Here is a 14,202-nt window from a genome sequence, read left to right as displayed (position 1 = left end):
TTGCTAGTTCAAAAGCATTCATAAATGACTGTTCGAACCTCACCCATAGCCTACTTTCTTTTTCTTTTCTTTTCTTTTTCTTTCTTTTTTATTTTTTTATTTCTCTGTAAGACAGGCAAATGGTAGATTACTGAACTCAGTCATTAGATCTTCAGAAATACAGAATTCAGCCTTTTGGTGAGTCTTGTACATGACCCTCTCTCTGATAGCTTCCCATCAATGAGAAGACTCATTTAGTGAGGGAGTTCATCACAGATAGAGTAGAAGCTATTCACATATCCAGGTTTTAGATGAAAGCTGTCCCAAATCTGTGTCCTGTGAGAAGCCAAGTTTATGTAAAGATGGGAGTCTGTTCCTAAGAAGCCTATTGATCCAAACTTGCCAACAGCAGAAAGAATCTCTTTCAACCGTACACCTTGATGTGTAACATTACTTCCAAAGAAAAATGTGATGACTTCTATCTTTCTAAAAATTTTATTTATTATCATTATTATTTTTTCAAGTTGATACAGGAGACATGTGATCACCAGAGAAAGAGAAAGAGAAGAAGGGAGAGAAGGAGGGAGGGAAGAAAAGAGGGGGGAAGAGAGAGAGAGGAAGTGGAAGTGAGAAAGCAAGCTGCTAGGTCCTGACTCGAATCATGGTCAACCACGTGGGAGTTTAGCATCTTAACCACCAGAGCACCTGCTGGCTCCATAATGACTATCTTTATTTATTTATTATTTTTTTGAGAGGTTTTCGCTCTAGGGTGTGTGCACTCACCAGGAAGACAGAGAGAGACAGAGAGACAGAAAGTGAGAAATCACCCTCCAGGCGGATGGCCACGCCGCAATCCCTTCTCCGTTCTCCTCTCGGGATCTTGAGCACGCATTCACATGTGCCCGGTGTGAGTTTAAGCCAAGTCCAAGACTCGAATCACAGTCAACTATATGGGAGTCTAGCGACATAGCCATTACACCAACTGCTGGTTCCCATAATGACTATCTTAATAGGATGGAAATTCCTCTTAATTTGGCAATGGTTGGCTCCTAAATATGGAACTAGTGCAAGGAGAAAAAAGGATGAGGTTAGCAGCCTGGAATGTTATCATTTTATTGTGATTTTTTTCATCTCCAGTCTCCAAAAGATGTTTTTTTGTTTGTTTTTTGTTTTTTGTTTTTGTCTTCTAATGCTGGTGTTCAGGTGGGTCCCCAGTTAAACTGGGAACAAAACTAATTTGTATTAACAGTCTCTGTTCTTGGGGCCAGTTTGATTCAGTAGCTCAGGCATAATCTCTCGTGATATTTATTTCTATTTTTTTTCCTTCCTTTCTATCTCTCTTTCTGCTTTGCACCTTTAAAAGTAAGTCACTATGTAACATTCCTGTGGTGATATGGAGACATTCTTTTGACGTATACACCTAAAAATCTAGGAAAAATTACACTATCAATTTTATTCATTAAATAAGATTAAAAATCTTCTTCATTCACCTCCAATTTGGAGTGCATACTGGAATCTGCTGGGTTTTGGAACAAGTGAACATCATAGTGGTTAAGGCATTGGACTCCCACGTAGCCCACCATGGTGAGAGTCCTAGTGTGCATGCCCAAAATTTGAGAGGAGAATGGAGGAGAAGGAATTGTGGTGTGGCCATCCTCCCTAGGGGGTGATTTCTTGTTTCCTGTCTCTGTATCTCTCTGTCTCTCTGGTGAGTGCATATGCCCTATAGAGAAAAATCTCTCTCAGAAACAAAACACAGGGAGCAGCAGGTGGTATGGTGGTTAAGATGCTGGACACTCCCAGATGGCCAACCATGGTTTGAATCCTAGACCTGGTAGCTTTCTTTCTCATTCCCCCCCCCCTCTCTGTATGTCTCTCTCTGGTCAAAATTAAAAAAAAAAATGAATAAATAAAATATTAAAAACCAAAACACACACACACACACACACACACACACAAAAAAAAAAAAGAAAAAGAAAAAGTGAAAGAAAGTTTGTGTGTAAAAACTCAGGAAACAAATCTAAGGAAAGAAAGGAAAAGCTGGGGGCTAGTGGGGTTTTGGGGACAAGTAAATTAACATTTATTTAACACTAAGCACTTTTTTTCTCCTTTAATTCTCACAATAAAGCAAAGTGACAAGCATCATTAGCATCATTTGACATATAAGCAAAATGAAGCTCAAAGAAGTTAGGGAACTTCAAGTAACACAGCTGGTAAGCAAGTAGCAAATTAAGATTCAAAGCTCTCAGTCCAATGAAAACTTTGCGAATGTGTAATTTTGTAATCAGAACTGGTACTATTTACCTATTCCCTAGCTTTGGCTTACTACATTGTGTCTCAAGGTCTTTAAATATTAATTCCCTAGAAAGCCAAACATAGTGTCTTTTCCTCAGTAGGCAATCAATAACCCTGAGTTATAGGCATGTTTTCTGAGTGTAGTTGAGTAGAATCTTACTTCATCATTCATCCTTAACCTTAGAGAGATCTAGTACTTCTGTTTTAAAGATTTATTTACTTGAGGACAAATGACTTATTTTGCTTGGAATAGGGGCAGAGGGGAGTGGAGGATCTGAAGAAGTGGAAGGAGAGAAGAAGAGAGGAAAAGAAAGTAAGAAAACATTAAATTCTTTCCTAATATATCTAGGCTAATAAAGATAATTAGATCATTTAAAGTCACATACAGAATTATACTATTTAATATTTTATTAGAATGACCAGAGCAAATGGGCAAGGTTTGTCATAATGTTTAGTATTTATGTGAGTACTGTTGAACTGTGATAATAACTGAATCAAAAATAAAAGGGTGGAGGTATATAAAGTATACTGAGTTGATAGCACAATGTGCTACATATATATATATATATACATCTCTCTCTCTCTCTATATATATATATATAGAGAGAGAGAGAGAGAGAGAGATATTTTTAAGAGAGAGATTTTTTGCTAGAGGGTTTGTGTGAGCTTGCCAAAGAAACAGAGAGAGATGGAGTGACAGAAAGCAAGAAATCACCCCCCGGGGGGATGACCCCATTGCAATCCCTTCTCCATTTTTCTCTCAGGATTTTGGGCATGCATGCACATGCACCTGGTGTGAGTTTTAAGCCACTGGGTCCAGGACTTGAACCACAGTCTATTATGTGGAAGTCCAGCAACATAGCCATTACAACATTTGCTGGTCCTATCAAATATATTTTAAAGCACAATTTACTGTCTAAATTTTGGTAATAGCTTGTTTTATGGGATAGATCAGGGGTCCCCAACCCTGAGCCACAGGCTGGTAAAGGTACATGACCTGTTAGGTACTGGGCTGCATAGCAGTAGGTGAGCATTGGGCTATGGAGACAACTTCCAAGTTTCATCTATGTTTGCAGCTGCTTCCCACTGATTGCATTATTGCCTGAGCTCTGCCACCTGTTGGAATAGCGGCCCCCTACTAGATCCTGATAGGAGCACAAACCTTGTTGTAAACCCTACTGCAAACTGCATATGGGAAGAATCTAGGTTGCATGCTTCTTATGAGAACCTAATGCCTGGTGACCTGAGGTGGAGCTGAGGCAGTAATACTAGCATTGGGGAGCAGCTGCAAGTACTGCATTATCGTTATATAATTATGTTAGAATATATTACAATGTAAAAGTAATAGAATTAAACTGCTCAAAAAATGTAATGTGCTTGAATCATCCCCAAACCTTCACTCCCTCCCCTATACAAAACCAGTTTGTGGTGCCAAAAAGATTGGGGACTGCTGCGTTAGATGGTGGCATTAATAATGCTTTTTATTCTAATCTTTGGTTTCTCCTTTTTGCCTTATTTTGTTCTTTAGTTTTTGCTCTAGGGTAAATAAGCTCACTAGAGAGGCAAAGAGAGCAAAAGGAAAGTGAAAAAATGATCCTGGGAGGATGACCATGCTGCAATCCATTCTCCTCCATTTTTTCTTGAAATTCTGGGGACATATACACATACACCTGGCATGTTTTATAAGCCATCAGGTCCAGAACTCAAACTGCGGAGTCAGCTATGTGGGACCCAACCACCTAACCACTATGGCTGGCTCCTCCCTGCCTTTTTCTCTTTCTTCTTCTCATTCTCTCTGAGGTTTTTGCAGTAGGATGCTTGTACTCATCAGAGAGAGATAGAGAGAGAGAGAGAGACAGACAGACAGACAGACAGAAAGATGGAAAGCGAGAAATCACCCTTCAGAGGGGGATGGCCATGCTGCTGTCCCTTCTTCATTTTCCTCTTAGGATTTTGGGCACATGTACACATGCACCCAGCATGATTCTCAAGTCACCAGGTCTGGGACTCAAACCTTAGTTGGCCATATGAGAGTGCAGTGCCTTAACAAACCTGGTGGCCCCACTATCTTTCTTTAGTAAAATTTGTTTGGGAAACCCTCATGTAAGTTCCCTTGTACTTATTTAGTATTTTGTATTTGTCCAAGAAGTGCAAAAATTCTTGGAACTAGTACCAGATTTGTTGATTTATTTAAACAATCTATCCAACCCACTGTCCAATCTCAGTGAACTATTGGATATGTAAACTTAGGCATGTCAGCTGACTACTCAAAATTAAAGAATATAATACTCTTTTGAGTAGAGATTTTACTCTCAGCAGAAACTATAGAGCCAAAAAAACCCAATGACTTTTTAAGATATGTTAGCCATTTTTCAGGGACAAAAGATATCAAGTCTATAAGTTAACCTTAAATTAAATAGTAATTGTAGTGACAATAAAATGTAAAGTCTTCTCAGTTTTAGAGCTGCAAAATGTTAAAATTGAAGCCACAGAGTTATTGTGAAATAGCTACTATTATTATTATTTTTATATTTTAAAGAATTATTTAATTTTTTGGTAATTATTATTTTCATTTGTTACAGAGCACATGTGCTCACCAGAGAGAGACAGATAGAAAGAGAAAGTGAGAAAGCAAACCACCAGGTCCAGGACACAAATCATAGTTGGCCACGTGGGAGTCTAATGCCTCAACAACCATGCCCTCTGCTGGCCCCGATAGCTATTTTTTTAAAATCATAATTTCTGCAAAGTCTTTTACACACATTATGCTTGCTGAATATTTAGTGGTAATCGTGTACTAAGATATTAAAGAATTTTAACATTTAATTCTCACAAACAAATAAAATATAAATGATATTATAGCAAGTTGTACTAAGTGAAATATGTGGAATTTGTAGCAAAGTGTAACTGATGTCAAGATCAATGTTCTTTACTATTATGTTATAAAAAGTCAACAAACACTGTGACTCCTGAATATTCAGGATCTCTCTCAGAAGCTGAAAGGGCCCATGAAAGAGAACCCTTGTGCATACTTTTACAGTGAACTTCTTTTTGTTGCTAAAATGTTTAACTGAGTGACTTATTGTGGACTAGATCTAACTCTTCAATGGCACTAACTTCCAAGCTTTGATTTAAGAGACACATTCAGTCCTGCAGGGCAGATGGGGAGACGCGCTGTTGTAACCTTTAATGTTGCCAATGGCTGCCATACAGTTGGGGTAGTCAGGGGTGAGTAGAGTGTAATTTATAATGCAAAACACAGCAAAAACAATCAGAAGCAGACCAGATCTCACCAGCCTGCTCTGTGTGACGTGAGAACATGTGGAGGAATGAAGTGTTCATAATTATGAATAGTGGCTATATTACCATAACTACATTATTCATGGCTTCAAATGGGAATGCTGTCTGGAAATGCCATGCCACTGATTCTCTCTTTTTTTGTTTTTTCATTTTTAACAATAATAATTTTTTTTTTTTTGCCTATTGTTGAACAGCTCAACAAAGCTTCAACATATCAAGGGAAGGAGTTGTTTTTTGATTTCTAAATAGGACTTGGTGGTTTGGCCATAAACAACAGGTATAATGAAGAGTATTTAGAGGGGAGTCTAGGCAGAGTGGGAGGGACTTTCAGGCAATTAGACTCTCCAGTCCACTGACGAGGAAGGAAATGGACTGCTGATTGCTGTTCTCAAGTGCTATCTCACCCTTGGGTGCCAGGGCAAGGATGGGTCAGCACAAATTCTGTCTGTCAACAAGATTTTACTTTATTGTCTGGAATGTATTTTCGACTTCTTGCATTTATAAAAACAGGGAAAGCAGTCCTTTGAAGGCCTTGATTTTTTTTTTCTTAAAAGAACAAAAAGTCACACATATGTACACATACATACACACACACACACACACACACACACACACACACCACACACACACACACACACACCCTACTTTTTCTTTTCTAAAATTTGTCAGAGGAGGTCCCAGCAGGAGGCATGGTGGTTGAGGTGTTGAAATCTCACATGGGCAACTGCAGTTTGAGTCTCTGACCTGGCGGCTTGCTTTTTCCCTTTCTCTCTCTCTCTCCGTTTCTTTGGTCATATTAAAAATTAACAATGATCATGAAAATAAATAAATAAATAAATAAATATTTAAAAATATTTACCAGAGGATGTGTGAACTAACCAGAGAGAGAAAGCTAGGGATAGTGAGAAGTCACCTCCCCTCACCACAGGAAATAATATGCTACAGATGCTTCTCCTCCATTTCTCCCTTCTTTGGGGATTTTGGACACACATGCTCATGCACTCAACATGTTTTTCAAGTGTCCATGTCTGGGTCTCCCATCACACAGTGAATGTGTAGGACCCAGTCACCTTAAGCACCAGGCCAGCAGCCAGCTCCCTTCCTCTCTTATTAAGGGAAAGAAAAAAAAAAAAAAAAAAGGAATACCCTGCCCCCAGAGCTTAATAAGTAGAAAACAACTTGTATGCATTCTTTTATTTCACTCTAAGTATAAGTATAGTATGTAATGTATGAGAATGTATGAGGTAGGCAGTATTATGCCCATGATAAATAAATAAATGGCAAGCAGCCTGGTCCATTACTAGAAATGCACAGCCCACCACGTTGGATTCAATGCCTTAACCTTCACGCTATCTACTGGATCAAGAGGTTTAACTCTTTTAAGACCAAAAGCGATGTTTAGCCTAGGGAAGAGAAGTTTTGGAAAGACAGTATTGGGATAGAAAACTTTACATAATCTTGGAATGAGGAAGACTCAAATTTAGACCACTTATAAATCACAAAATATCAGATTCCCTTAGCAGAGACATCCAGAAGAAATTTTACTGGGCTAATAGCTACTGTCTTGCATATATTAGGATACTTGGGCAGGTATAAACAGAGCAGTCTCTCTCTTGTATTATTTTTTTTAGAGGTTTTTGCCTTAGGAGACGTACACTTCCTGGGGAGAGAGAGAGAGACAGAGAGTGGGCAAGTGAGAAATCACCACCCGGGAGGATGGCCACACTCCTCCATTCTCCTGGCATCTTGGGCATGTATGCATGCATGCCTGGTATGTTTCAAGCCACTGGGACTGGGCCTGGAACTGTGGCTGACTACGTGGGAGTCCAGTGGTGTAACTGTCATGCCCTCTGCTGGCCCCAGAGCATATTTCTTACAATCTAATGATTTCTATCCCAGTATTGGGCAAAAATATCATTGTCATAAAATTTTGGTTTTCACATAGCCTAAGCTTCCAAAGAAATTGATTGATTATCTTTATTCATAAAACACCTTTTGAAGCCATAAGAGTGTTCATCTTTCTTATTTATAATGCTCGAGGTTACTTTCTCTTTAACAAATGAAAAACATGAACACTGTAGAAAAATAAAAATATAGATAAGCTGATAATAACAGTAACAATGTAATATTGATGGCTCCCAAATCCGCCCCATCCTGAGATAACTGTAGTTGATCAATTCCTTTCAGGTGTATTCCACGAGAATAAATACATACGGAGAGAAAACTAAGTCTAATTTATAGCAGGTTGTTCTATAACAAAAAAATAGATGTATAAACACTTTTCTTTAACCCTTTCAATAAAAAAAGACCATCAGCCTCTCTCTGAGGAAATTTACCCTGGAGCATGGCCTGAGGGTTCTACCTACTTATGCAGATTTATACCAGGCCAGTCTGCCTGCTTTAGAGAAAATGTATAAAAGAAACCTTTGGCTTATCAAAGTCCACCCCTCGCCCTTTGCGGCATATTAAAATCTGAAAAGAGGACAGTTTGCATAAAAGATGCAAATTTTTGTTTTTGTGGGCCTTTATTTATTTATTTATTTTGGTTTGTTTCGGAGGTTAGGGAGCTGGTAGACAGCAAACCTGCACCTGTCTCCCAAGTAAGTGCATAGATCAAAAAAGAACTAGTTTAATCCCAAACAGGATAGCAGGTAAATGTTAAAAGGCTCCAGCAATGGTCGCCATGAATGAAGGGAACAGGGACGGCTCATGGGTATGTGACCTGTGCCGTCAGACCCTGTTTTCATAAGGGATCCAGACTTGGTTTCGTATGCTGCTGCTGTGCTCTTGAAATTCTTCATAATTTTTAAACAAAAGGCTCTGCCTTTTTAATTTGCATCAGGTCTTGCAAATAACTTAGCTGGTCCAGGGAGATAAAGGTGGGATCCCTAGGCTGCTGTCAGCAATGAGAAAGAAAGACAAAAAGACTGATTTATTTTGAGTCCATACACAGGAGATAGCAGACCCACTCTCTTTTGACAAGTTGCTCCTTTGGAGGTGGGTGGTTGAGAGACCGTGGTTTGGATGTGTATGTGGATATGTGGGTGATGAAAGCACTAGTCTATCTGTCTGTCTGTCTGTCTCTCTCTTTAAGAGAGAGATTTTTTGCTATAAGGTGCATGTGCTTGCCCAAGAAACAGAGAGAGACAGAATGTGAGAAATTACTCCTTGGGAGGATGGGCATGCTGCAGTCTCTTCTCCTCCATCTTCCACTTGGGATTTTGGGCACACAAGGACATGTGCTTAGGGTGAATTTTAGGCCGCCAGGTCTGGGTCTCGAACTGCGATCGACCATATGGGAATCCAGTACCTTAAACACTCTGCCACCTTCTGGCCTCGAGCACTAATTTCTTAATAGGAATAATACTTGTATATTATACAAAGGAGAAGTCTACAAATGCATGGTTTGACTAAAAGTAACACACTGAGTTTTTTTTTTTTTAAAAAACAAAAAACAATAACTAAGTTAAGAGAGGAGGCTATGCCTTTTTCTTGGAACCTGGCACATTTGTCCAGTCACTCTAGTGTACACTAAATAGTAGTACACAGTTTTTCTTCTTTCCAGACTTTCTTCTGCATTTTCTGATGGATTTTAATGCATAAAAGCCACTCCTAAGTATAAAGCCTGTATTTTCTTCTTAATGTTCATAAAATTTTTAATATTAAAACTAATTGTGGAGCCAGCGGTTAAGGAGTTGGACTCTCACATGATCCATCACAGTTAGAGTCCTAGACTTGGCAGCTTGAAAATCATGTGTGCATGCATGCCCAAGATCCTAGGAAGAGAATGGAGAAGAAGAGATTGTGGCATGGCTTTGCCCTCTGAGGGGTGATTCCTCATTTTCTCTCTCCTTGTCTCTCTCTGTCTCTCTCCAGTGAGCACACGCACCCTATGGCAAATACCTTAAAAAAAGTTGTGACCATAACATGGGCCCTGGGTCCTCTGAAAATTGAAAATAAGACATAAGCACTTTTTGACTCTTAACACTTTCTAGCGTTTCAGGTGCAATATTCATAGCTTGCAATGGAGATAAATATGAGCAAGAAAGGGGTCATCAACACAGAGACAAAAATAACAAGAGTAGTCCACCTTTATTCATGTTTTGCTTTGCTTTCTGTAATTTATTTATTTATTTGTAGAGGTTTTTGCTTTAGGGTGTGTGTATGCTCACCAGAGAGAGAGAGACAGAGAGAGAGAAGAAAAGTGAGTAATCACCCCCTGCGGAGAGGAGATGGCCATGCAGAAGTCTTTTCTCCTTCATTCTCCTGGGATCTTGGCCATGTACGCACACGTGTTTCAAGCCACAGGTATAGGATTCAAACCAGCATAAGTTTCAAGCCACAGGTCTAGGATTCAAACGCAACTGCTTTGCCATCTGCTGGCCCTACTTTTCATAATTTCAGTTAACCCCTACCAACAATGATCAAAAATAGGCGAGTAGGATATGATAAAATATTTTGAGAGATTTATGTAACTTTTATTACAATATGTTTCTATAGTTCTTCTATTTTAGTATTAATTATTATTGTTAATCTCTTATTGTGCCTGATTTATAAATTAAACTGTATTATAGATATGCACATTTAGGAAAAAACATAGTATATATAGGGTTTGATACTATTCATATTTTCCATCATCCATTGAGGAAGAGAGCTTGGAATATACACTCCATATTCCAAGGTAGGGTAACTATTGTACACAGGAATTCTTGTGAAATAACAAGAAGTATTTGGAGAATTGTCTAGGACTCTATCAGATTTCTGTTGTAACTGAAAGAACTATAATTATGATTGGACCCTAAGCTACTCTGGGTTAGCTAAGGACAAATAATTTATATCCCACATTTTCCAAATGTTGATAAAGGAATCTCTATTACATAAATATAATCCATGTGAATAATAATGATAACATTGCAATATGTACAATGGTCTGTAATTTGGTATAAAAATGACTTAAGAATATATTGACTTTCTTTGTATATCACTGTAAGTCTAAATCATATATATGCACACCCATATATAGAAAGAGCTTTCAACCCTGGCACATTGAGTATACAAATGGTAAAATGAGACACCTGCTCTTGCTTATAGAATTTTGATGGCCACCGGCAGAACATACAGAAGTATACCGCCATAAAACACCTGCATGTGGATATTTTTGAAGTACTTGAAATAAAAACAAAAACACCTCTTGACTGTGTTTAAACTGCTTAAGGGCGTAGGGTTAGTATATTTTAATGGAAACAGAAATTTCGTTTTATATACATAAATATGTATTTAGTAACTGAAGTCTATTTAATGAAGTAGATATTATTAAGTTTTGGTCATCACTTTAGACATGTATGTGAAAGGAAATAGTTCCTTATTTCAAATAATTTTGACTAAGAAAGTGTAGAATACTGGGGCTAGCATGTGGTATAGTTGTTAAGGTGTTGCAGTCCCACATAGCTGACCACAGTTCAAGTCCCAGACCTAGCAGCTTGCTTTCTCACTCTCTCTCTCTCTGTTTCTCTCTGGTTAGTATGTGTGCCCTATAGCAATAAAAAAAACCCAATAATCTATAAAATTAAATGAATAATTCTTTTATTTTTTATTATCATCATAATCTTCTTTATATTACATTGGATTACATATAACTTTACAGTGTATTACATTGCTCTTTCAAAAGGGAATGCCACGCATGTCAGTCAATACAGAGACATTAATCTCCCCACTTCATCATTCAATATCTTTTCTATGTTTTTCCCAATCATTATTATTATTATCCTAATTATTTTATAAAACAATCTATTTTTCCAATTATTTTATTAAATAGTCAATCACTATTTCTCATTTTGCTTGTAAAAAGACTTTACCCATCATGAAATACTTCTCAGACCAATCCAGTTGAGAATACTATACATGTCATCATCAACAGGTAATAAGCCATATCTGTTTCTCACTAACGTCCTGCCTCTCTATTGTTCTCAATAAATGATTCTTTAAAAAAAAAAGAAAGTATAGAATAAAGCTCACTGTATTCCCGTATTTCCAGCAATTGGGGAAAAAAACATGCGGAGCGCATGTGCATGTGTGTCCCAAATCTCAAGAGGATGGAGAAATGGAAGAGAAGGGACTGTGTCGTGACCACACTTCATGGGGGTGGGGGGGTGAGTGTGGTACTTTCTCTCTCTCACTTTCTCCCTTTCTTTCTCTGTCTCTCTTAGGCAAATGTATATGCCCTCTGACAATAAAATTAAAGAAATTTTTTTTTCTTTTTGGAGAGATTTTCACTGTAGGGCACATGCGCTTGCCAGACAGATAGAGAGAGACAGAAACAGAAAGCGAGACCCTCCAGGGCAGGGGAGATGGTCACGCCGCAATCCCTTCTCCTCCATTCTCCTCTCGGCATCTTGAGCACGCACGTACACACGCCCGGCATGAGTTTTAAGCCACTGGGTCCAGGACACGAACCGCGGTCGACTACGTGGGAGTCCAGCAACATAGCCATTACGCTAACTGCTGGTTCCTAAGAAATTTTTTTAAAAAAAGGTAATTAGTAAATACATGATTGTGAATAAGCTGAAAATTGAATTTTGTGTCTTTCATCAATAGTCTCATGAACATTGCATCTGTGCAACTGATTCCTCGTGTCTTTTTCACAATACCAACAGCAGGGAAGGCACACAGCCCATATAAGTTAAATGAACCTAAAGAAACCAAACAAACAAACAATGAGACTTTTCTCACCTTTGTTATTTGACATATTATTTTATTATTTATTTTAGAGGTTTTTGCTATAGGGCATGTGTGCTTGCCTTAAAGACAGAGAGAGACAGAGAGATAGAAAGCGAGAAATCACCCCTCAGGGGGGATGGCCACACCGCAATCCCTTCTCTATTCTTTTCTCAGGATCTTGGGCACGCACACACCTGCGCCCAGTGTGAGTTTAAGCCACCAGGTCTGGGACTCGAACTGCAGTCTACTACTTGGGAGTTCTGCGACATAGCCATTACGCTAACTGCTGGTCCCTTGACATGTTATGTTTAAAGACAGAGTGCAGGTGGTATTCGTTGTAAACAAAAAGTATATTGTAATATAATTTCAACATAGGGGAAAAAGAACTGTTTAGTAGAAAAATGAAGGAGATATTTTTATATGAGGTGTCTTCAGGAAGTTCATGAAAATGCATGTTATGGCAAAACTGCATGGATTTCAACATTTTTTACCAAAATAATCTTGTCCTTTAATCAGATTTCCATGAACTTTTTGAAGTCTATTTAAATTATAAAATCCACTTTGGTAGCCAGAGTTTTGGTTGAAAATAGTTGATTCTGATTAACTCAACAGTAAATGAAAATTACTGGGCAGATACAGGATAGACCACACAACCTAGAAGACCAGAGAGTGAAGCTTGGGGAGTATTTAGGAACCAAGAAAGGCTTGATAATCAGCTAACAGCTAAAACCATGTTTTAGGAAAAGATGCTACCTCTGTCAGAAATTCCCTTCTGCCTGTAGACAGTGAGGTTCTATCAATTCCAGAAAGATCTATGAACAATCCCCTCTTCATTTGGGTTACCCCCAAGCCCTTCTAATTCAAATTCCTAGCATAAATTTTTAGTCTGTTAAATTTAGGTTTCATGCTCTGGCTGTCAAGAGTCATGGTTAGAAGTGAATATTTGGGCATGTTTAGTTTCAATACTAGGAATTAGTTGTGTTTTTCAGAAAGAAAGAGAGAGGAAGGAAGGAAGGAAGGAAAGGAAGAAAAGAAGGAAAATGAAAGATGTAAAGAAGTGAAGAAAAGAAAGAAAAAAGAAATTAAAAAGATTTTAAGGGCTGGCCCTGTAGACTTGTAATTAAAGGAGTCAGATCCCATGTAGCAAACAGTGTTGTTTGAATCCTGCCCTGGAGGCTTGAAAACATGCTGGGTGTATGTGCATGTGTGTCCCAAATCTCAAGAGAATGGAGAAATGCAAGAGAAGGGATTGTGTTTTGACCGTATCTCAAGGGGGGGTGTGTGTGGTGCTTTCTCTCTTACTTTCTCCCTTTCTTTCTCTGCCTCTCTTGGGCAAATGTATATGCCTCTGACAATAAGAAAGAAAAGAGAAGGAAAAAAAAAACAAACAACAAAAAAAAAAACAAAGCAAAAGCAAGATTTCAACAAAGTTGGGAAGAGTAAATATTTGTCTACTCTATTTAAAACATTGCCTATGTGCTCACTGGAGGGAGATAGAGAGAGACAGACAAAAGGAAAGTGAGAACTCACCCCCTCGGCGGGGGAGGGTATGTCCACGCGGCAATCCCACACCTCCACTCTCCTCCTGGGATTTTGGGCTCACAAGTACACACACTCAGTGTGATTTTCAAGTTGCTGCGTTTGGGACTTAAACTGTGGTGGACCATGTGAGAATACAACACTGTAACCATCAAGCCACCTGCTGGCCCCAAAACACTGCATTTCTAAGACTTCCTAGTTGGTCCCCCTGGTCAATGTTTCTTACATATCCTACATTTCACTCAGTGGGATGTAGCACATGATGGCTGAGTGACACTCTAGACTGGGTCTGTTTCTTTGGCTAGGATGCAAACCTCAAGAGGATGTACTCCTTCATTTGTAGGCAACATAATTTAGATTAAACAACGGGCA

This window comes from Tupaia chinensis, unplaced genomic scaffold, assembly GCF_000334495.1.
Source record: "Tupaia chinensis unplaced genomic scaffold, TupChi_1.0 Scaffold000105_1, whole genome shotgun sequence".
NCBI lineage: Eukaryota > Metazoa > Chordata > Mammalia > Scandentia > Tupaiidae > Tupaia > Tupaia belangeri.
Note: the sequence above shows the minus strand (reverse complement) of the source record.